Source organism: Manis javanica, chromosome 4, assembly GCF_040802235.1.
Source record: "Manis javanica isolate MJ-LG chromosome 4, MJ_LKY, whole genome shotgun sequence".
Classification (NCBI taxonomy): Eukaryota; Metazoa; Chordata; class Mammalia; order Pholidota; family Manidae; genus Manis; species Manis javanica.
Genome location: NC_133159.1, coordinates 23,076,440 through 23,084,512, shown reverse-complemented (window position 1 = coordinate 23,084,512; position 8,073 = coordinate 23,076,440). Strand labels below are relative to the sequence as shown.

Here is an 8,073-nt window from a genome sequence, read left to right as displayed (position 1 = left end):
GAAGTGGGTGAGCTCAGAGTTGGAGTTTGGTAATAGCAGAATGATGAGTGAAACAGATCTGAGTTCCACTCTGGCTTCTTCCACTTTTTTGCTGGGCAGCCCTGGGCAATATACTTGCTCTTTTTTAAGCTTCAGTTTCCCCCTCTGTAAAATGGGTGTATTATTTTCCTTCCCAAAGGAGTTTGGTAAGGACTTCATAAGATCATTATACCAGGCACAAATGTCCACCCAAGTGTCAGTTCCTGAGACCTGAGTGTTTTATTTCTGAAAATGATCTCCTCCCAGGGGTTTCCATGTCATGTTTTGTTTTGGGACTTTGTGGGCTGTTCATTGCTGGCTTTCTTCCGTCCACCCCTCCATCCACCAGTGGGTCAGTCCCTGTTCAGGGCCAGACCCTCAACAGGCACTCCTGCTGTGCCCCTTCAGGCACTCTAACACCCTGGCTCTGAGAATCCAGATAAAGCAGCTCTGAGACAGGTGGTTGCCCAGAGGAGTGGGGACAGGCTCCAGGGGGACCTGCGTGCACAGCGGCACAGAGGCCTGGTCCTGCCACTGCATGGAGCTTCCTGAGCAGGGAGGAATGTGAGGCTCCGGGTTTCCAGGGTCCCTCTAAACCTCATATCCATCTTGGGTAGCGGATCTCCGGTAACGAGGCACGCGCGCCTCCTGCTGGCCCCCGTGCTGACTGCACCTCGGCTGTCGGGACTTCAGCCCCTGGGGCTGGGAACCAAATGTCCATAAAAGGAGTATATAAACTGGGAGGACCCTAAGAGATCATCCACCCCGCCTTGCCGATGGAGACCGGAAGCTCTGCATGGGGCCCGGTGCTCAAACAGAGCAGGAATTCCGGGCCCTGAATCCAAGGCTGGGCTCCGTCAAAGCCTGGGGTGGGGAGGTGAGCTCCTTCCCGGGGAGAGTCCTTGCAGCTGAGCTCCGGCGCATGGCACGTGGGAGGTGGGGATGGGGGTGATCCCAGGGTGGTTTCAGATTCTAGACCCCTCGCCCCATCTGGCTGACTCAGTCGGGAGATTTCCTGTTTTGTCTTACAGCAGCATTGCTGCAACCCGATAGCTATGGAATGGGAACTTGAGGAGTGTGTGTGTGTGTGTGTGTGTGTGTGTGTGTGTGTGTGTGTGTGTGTGTGTGTGTGTGTGTGTGTGTGTGTGTGTGTGTGTGTGTGTGTGTGTGTGTGTGTGTGTGTGTGTGTGTGTGTGTGTGTGTGTGTGTGTGTGTGTGTGTGTGTGTGTGTGTGTGTGTGTGTTGAGGAGTGTGTGTGTGTGTGTGTGTGTGTGTGTGTGTTGAGGAGTGTGTGTGTGTGTGTGTGTGTGTGTGTGTGTCAAAGGGTGGAGTTGGTGTCCATCAGCAGGTGCTCTGGGATGGTGACATGGAATGGGAACTTGAGGGGAGTGTGTGTGTGTGTGTGTGTGTGTGTGTGTGTGTGTGTCAAAGGGTGGAGTTGGTGTCCATCAGCAGGTGCTCTGGGATGGTGACATCACCGTGCTGAGGCTTCTTTTAAGCCAGTTTGTCCCCCGTCGAGTCCCCAGGCGTGTGTGTGTGTGTGTGTGAAAGGGTGGAGTTGGTGTCCATCAGCAGGTGCTCTGGGATGGTGACATCACCGTGCTGAGGCTTCTTTTAAGCCAGTTTGTCCCCCGTCGAGTCCCCAGGAGCTGCCACCAGCGTCTTGGTCTTGGTTCTCCAGCATAAGGTGGCGCCTGTCAGGTGAGGGGACATGAAGACAGGAAAGTTTGTTGCCTTTAGAGCCAGGGTAGAAGATAGGGATGAATGCGAGCGCTAGGATGGGCTTTGTAGCAGATCAGAAGTGGGGGGTAGAGGAGGAGCGAGAGCTCCTCAAACTGAGGGCTGCACCCCCCAATGAGATGAGGGGCTTGGGAGGACCTGCCCCCAGCCACCTGGTGCCTGGAAGCTCATACATATGGACACCGCTCCTTCCCCCTGACCGTCTCTACCTCCACCTACCCCCCAAGCCCCTTCTTTCTGGATGACTGTGTGTGCACATGTGGTTGTGTGCACAGGCTTCTGTGTATGTGCTGGGTGTATCTCCAACCACGGGCTGGAAGCTTGGTGTTACCAGGGATGGAAGCTGTAAGCTTTATTGTCCCAGGAAAAGGCCTGCCTATGACGGGAAATGACCCTTTGGTCTATGATCACAGCAAAGCCAGAGAGCCCGAGGTCTGTCTCCTGATAGATGGTGCGTGGTGACAACCTAGCTCAGTCTGGGGGGCACTGTTACTTTACACTGGGTGCTCTGTTGCTAGGTAATTAGGCCCCCGCTTTCTTCTGTGGCTTCGTCTCCTCTGCCTTCTTCCGTCTCTGCTCCAGCCACACTGGGAAACAGCAGCCTTTGTCCAGTTGGGAGCCTTTCTGCCCAGTTGTTTCCTGACTGGTTCCTTGTCAGCCTTCAGGCCACATTTTATGTCACCTTCCTGGGGTGGCCCGCCCTGCCTGCACTTGCTGAGGCACCCACTGTGCCCCTTCAGGCACCCTTCACACCCTCCTCTTCTGCTGCCTCCCACTGCTGGAGCCCGAGTGATTGGTTCACTGTGGCCCCTGCTTCTCAGACTGAGCCCCTTTAGATGGGGACTTTGTTCGCCGTGCTCCTACTATACCCCTGGCACCTGTGGCAGTGCCTGGCAGAGGAGGCCCTCTGTAGTTATGTGTGGACTGTGCAGAGGCTTCCTTCCAGTGCATGAGGAGAGTTGCTATTTCGGAGCCAGACAGGCCTGCCTTGAACTTGGCTCGGAATCCCCAATCCTGGCTCCCTCTCTCAGTGGCTGTGTGTCTCATTCCCCCACTTGGGGTCTCAATTTCCTCATCTGTCCGCTGGGGCCAAGTAGAATGACATCACAGCTCGTTTGAGGAATCGATGAGATCATGTGCGTGTACCATCTGTGCCAGGAGTTATTGTAATAATAATGATGGCTGCTACTTTTTAAGCAATTACTGGATGCTGGCAGTGCTCCAAGGCCCCTACTTCTTGTGATTACCCTGAGGATGGGACTCTAACTATCTCACTTTACAGATGAAGAAACCGAGGCTCAGAGAAGTCAGTCACATGCTCAGTGATGACCTTGTCTCTCCAGTAAGGGCTGTAGGTGCAGAAGCTTTGGGGCCACAGCCAGTTTCTCTCCCTGGCCCCTCACTGCTGTTCAGGAAAGACTGGGAATCTGGTGACCTGACTTACTGTGTGACCCCAGGTGGGTTGCTGCCAGCCTAGAGCTCCATTTCACCATGTGCCTCATGAAGGCACAGGACCCAGGCTGGGGGTGCAACCCCCAGTGCCCACAGGGGTGGGCAGGGCAGGGGGAGGCAGCTGGGACTGGGCAGTACTGGGATGAGCCGGGCAGCAGCTGCTCAGCTCTGGCTGGTAGTTACCAGGCGGGAATGAGGGCTCAGGGTTGCCAAATGTTTGAACTTTTCAAGCGAAGCAGAAAATTTGGATTTTGATGTGAAATCTGATTTAAAAATGTTGGCAATAATTTAAAAAGAAAGATAAAAGGAAAAACACTGTGTGGACCAAACAAAGAGCGCTTGTGGGCTGCATTTGGGCTTGCGGGCTGTCACTGTGCAGTCCATGGGATACCCGCCATCTAGGGGCCCCTTTCTGTCTTGGGACGTTAATATCAGTGACTCACACTGTTGAGTACTTACTATGTCCAGGGGCATGTGTGATGTCATTGAACTGCTTCCCACTTCCGCACCCCCAGTATTCCTACCATGTACTAATATTCTACTAGGTAATATTATTATCTCCGTTTGATAGGTGGGCACACTGAGGTCCAGAGAGGTTAAGAAACTTGTCCAGGGTCAAAAAGCTAGTAAATTACAGAGCCAGGGGACAGAGAAGGACGCTCCCACTCCAAAGCTCACCTGTGTGTCCATCATGTCATCCTGCCTCAGTGCCCCCAGTACTCCCTGTGCAGCCTTCTGCCCATCAGGACTCCCCCACTCTGTCCTCCTGGGGACTCAGGCACTCATTAGCCAACCTCAAGGCTGTTCTGGCACAGCCTTGGCTCCGAAGGAGGGTGAGCCAGGCAGAAGGCTCCTCTCCTCCCAGGACTCGGGGTTCTCTTTCCCCCAGGTCCCCTGGTGTTTTAGGCTGTGCTAGGGACCTGCTGACTTGATGAGAAGCACCCTCCAGCAGGAGAGGCCTCCTTCCTTTTGGAAATCCTGGTGGGAGTGTTGTCCCTGTGTCAGTGCGGCTGCTTTTGACTTCCCGTATTTCTCCAGCAGCTCCTGCTGCAACCACCCCCATCCCCTCCCACTTGCCATGCATAGAGACTGTGCATACGTGCAAGTGGGCATGTGGCTCTGCGCGGTCACTCTGTGTGAGGGCGAGTTTGCATATGCATCTGTGCCTGAGCTGGGGAGGCATATGCGTGGGGGGGGGCTGCTGTTGTTCCATCGAATCTTCCCAGTAGTATCATGAGGCTGCTGCTGCTATTATCCCCATTTTACAGAGAAGGAAACTGAGGGCTAGAGGGGTTAAATGGTTTGCTCAAGGTCTTCCACTAGTTGAAACCTTGGATTCCAGCCCGGGTCTGTCTGACTCCACAGCTCAGAATCTTAATCCAAGAGAGTTATTCCAGATACTTAACAATTGGCCTGGCCTGGGCCCCAAGCTATCAGAATAGATGCCTGCCCTAAATAAACAAGCTGTATGTTCTCCCAGTCCTGTCTTATCCATTACACACTCGACTGTGTTAAATGGGATTAATCCAGGAAATGAGATTACAGATGTCAAGCAGCTTGGAGAACCATGCAACACTCCACAGCATTTGTGTCTATCTCTTCTTATGCTGTGCAGGAGGAGAGCTGGTCTATGAGTCAGGAGACATGGGCTTCACTCCTGGCTGTGCTGTTAACCTGCTGAATGGCCTATGGGGAGTATTGGGAGAAAGTTTCCAGAGCCACAAATTCAAGAAGGTCTAAATCTGCTAAGGAAACGGTACTCAGTTAGCATCGTTCAGGCCTGTCCATGTGCTAATTACAAAGGGTTCTGCCAAGCAGACCCTGGAGGCCTTCAGCTTGGCCACAGCACATCAGTTAAGGGACTTGCATGTTACAGTTTTTAAGAAACATTGTACATATTTAAAAATACATTGTACATATTTAATGTATGCAATTTGATCATGTCTAAGCACCCAAACTGATGAGTTTTGACAGGTGTATGCCCCGTGAGAACACTGCCACAGTCAATATACCTAATATCTCCGTCACTTCTGAAAGTTTTCTCATACCATTAGCCACCCATCTCTCCCTTTACTCCTGTTCTCAGGCAAACACTGATCTGTTTTCTCTCTAGATCACTGTGCCTTTTCTAGAAGTTTATGTAAATGAAACCATACGGTATGTAAACTTTTGTGTCTCACTTCCTTCATTCAGTGTAATCTTTTTAGATTCATCCATATTGTCATCATTCCTTTTTATTGCTGAGTAGTAGTTTATTTGTATGGAGAGACCCCAATTTGCTTTTGCATTCACCTTTGGATGGACATTTGGGTTGTTTTCAGTTCTTGACTGTTAAAAGTAAAGCTACTAGGAATATTTGTGTGCCAGTCTTTGTGTAGATATATATATTTTCCTTTCTTTTGGGTTAATACTTAGCAGTGGAAGGGCTGGGTCATGTGGACGATTTCCCAAAATGGTTGCACTGTTTTACATCCCCATCAGCAGGGTATAAGAGTCTCAGCTGCTCCACATCCTTGCAAACACTTGGTCTGGTCAGGCTTTTTGATTTTAGCCATTCTAATGGGCATGTGGTGGTATTCAGTATGGCTCACTCTGCAGTTCAGAGAATGAGTGGTCCTGATGGCCTATGACGTGCTTGGAAGAGCTGGCATTGACCATGAGGAGGATGAGCACCGGGCTTCAGGGGGAGTGGGTGCTGATTTGTTTTATGAGGCACCAGAGGGCCAGAGGGAGACAGATTTTGTCTCAAGCTTCACCAAGAGCTTTTTATGTGTCAGAGCTGTCCAATTATTCCAATTATGGAATGAACTTCCTGATGGAGTTGTGAGCCCACCTTTGCTGGGAGTGGTGAAGCCTTTGAATGTGTGGTGGAGCTGGTGGATGGGGGATTCCAATCTCAGGTGGGGTTTGGACCAGATTTCTAATGAGCTTCCTCCACCCCTGGGGCTCCAAGAATCATAAAAGATGAAAGTCTCCAGTACCGTTAGGGGTAACACCTGCATCTTGCTGGCTCCAACCCCCTACCTCCTGTAGGAGTCCTGCATCTCAGGTGAGTTCCTTTCCCTGTCATATGTGTGGGCAAATCCTCTGTGCTTGCACACCTGCATTGTCCTCTGTCCCTGTCAGTCACCACACCACTACTGCCCTCAGTCTCTCCATCAGGGTCCTGTCCTGCCAGGTTCTGCCTCCTCTGGTCTCCAGGTCACTGCAGGAGCTCACTGTTTGCTGGTAAACAAGGGAAAGAGTACTTCTTGAGGGCAGGGTCCCCCAGTAGGGCTGCTCATGTCATCTTCTGCAGCGGCTCCCTCTCACACCCAGCCTCCTCCTCCTGGGTGCGGTGACTGGGCAGCAGCAGGTCCAAGAAGCAGGTGGCAGGATGCATCAGGAACAAAGACCTCCTCCATCCTGAGGATCCTGCTGCTGAGTCTGGCTTGCCACCCACCCTCTTCTTTCTCTTTTGAAGGATTTCTCCTTTGGGTCCTGACAGGCCTTCCTGGCTTCCATTAGGTACCTGCGTCTAGTCCACCAGACACAACTTACCTGTGTTTGAACCCCAAGCACTCTTGGTCCTGCGACCATCTTGTGACTCTAGTTGCATATGGAAAATCAGGTGCTGAGAATCACTCACTCCCACGCCCTGTAGGTGTCCAGTCTCAGCTCTGGTGGGTCAGGCACTCTGTCCCCCAGTAGGATTAATCAAAGGAAAGTTACTTTAAGAAGAAGGCTTTCTTTTGGACATGGTTCACTCCACTTGGTTCACGTGTTAAACATTAGACAGCGCGTATACCTTTCAAACTATTGCTGTAGAGTGAGTTTTCCCTGTGTATTAGCCAACCTCAAAGGCAGCCCCCAATGATTTGTCCTTCTGGTGTTCGCCTCCTGCTCCAACATTGTACCAGGGTTAGTCTGTGTGACCAATAAGAAATGGAAGAACTGCTGGGGTGTTACTTCTGAGATTAGGTTAGAAAGGACTCTGCAGCTTCAGTCTTAATCATTTTCTCTTGCTTGGATCATTATTCTTGGGAAGGCCAGCTGTCAGGGATAGTCATGAACAGCCCGATGGAGAGGCCTGTGTGGGAAGAGCTGAGCCTCCAGCCAACAGTCACAAGAAGTTGAAGCCTTCTGCCAAGGGCCACGTGGGCGAGCTTGAATGTGGATCCTCCAGCCCTGTCAAGCCTTCAGCAGACTGAAGCCCGGGTGAACATCTTGACTTGACTTCATGAGAGATCCTGTCAGAAACACCGGACTAAACTGCGCCTCAATTTCTGACCTTCAGAAACAGATAAAAAACGCTGCTTTAACCACTAAATGTTGGAGGAGGGAATTTGTTATGCAACAATAGATAACTAATACACCCTTTGATTGTGTACTAGTATTTGAGATAACAACCATGTCCCACTGCCTTGCCCCACCCCAACTGAAATAGAAACTTGATGGAGTGCGCGTAGCGCTCCTGGTCCAGCACAGCTGATTGGACCAGGGAAATTGCCTGACCCAGGGCAAGCCCTTGTAGAACGTCTTTTTTTCCCCTTTCTCTTTTCTCCTTTCTCCTCCCTCCCACCCTTTGGCCCTTTCTCTTTTTCTTGCATCAGAAGAGTAGATTGAATCAAACAACTATGAGATTGAGCTGGGGTAGTAGGTAAGCTCTGGGGGTAGAGCTGCTAAGCTGGGCTATAGTGACACACAACTGAAGTCAGAGAGAAGCTGGGATGAGATGCCAGACTCTGGACCTGGTAGGGTTTGTGTCTCCCAGTTATGCTGCTGAGAACTGAATTGTGGGAAATTCTTTCAATGCTTAAACTGCTCTTCCTTTTGATTTGAGCTTCTTAAGTTCCTATTTTTACAGTCAAATCATCTTAATCA

The 8,073-nt window shown here is 51.1% G+C and overlaps 1 long non-coding RNA gene across 2 annotated transcripts; it reads left to right on the top strand.

Moving 5' to 3' along the window:
* Positions 1–401: 401 nt before the first annotated feature.
* Positions 402–7,519, top strand: LOC118970920 (uncharacterized). Of its 2 annotated transcripts, XR_012129756.1 has the most exons (3): positions 416–895; positions 6,164–6,259; positions 7,238–7,519. It is a non-coding gene; the product is annotated as an uncharacterized lncRNA (long non-coding RNA). The 2 variants fall into 2 exon arrangements; XR_005059114.2 differs by lacking the exon at positions 6,164–6,259 and having other exon boundaries at positions 402–895.
* Positions 7,520–8,073: the final 554 nt, after the last annotated feature.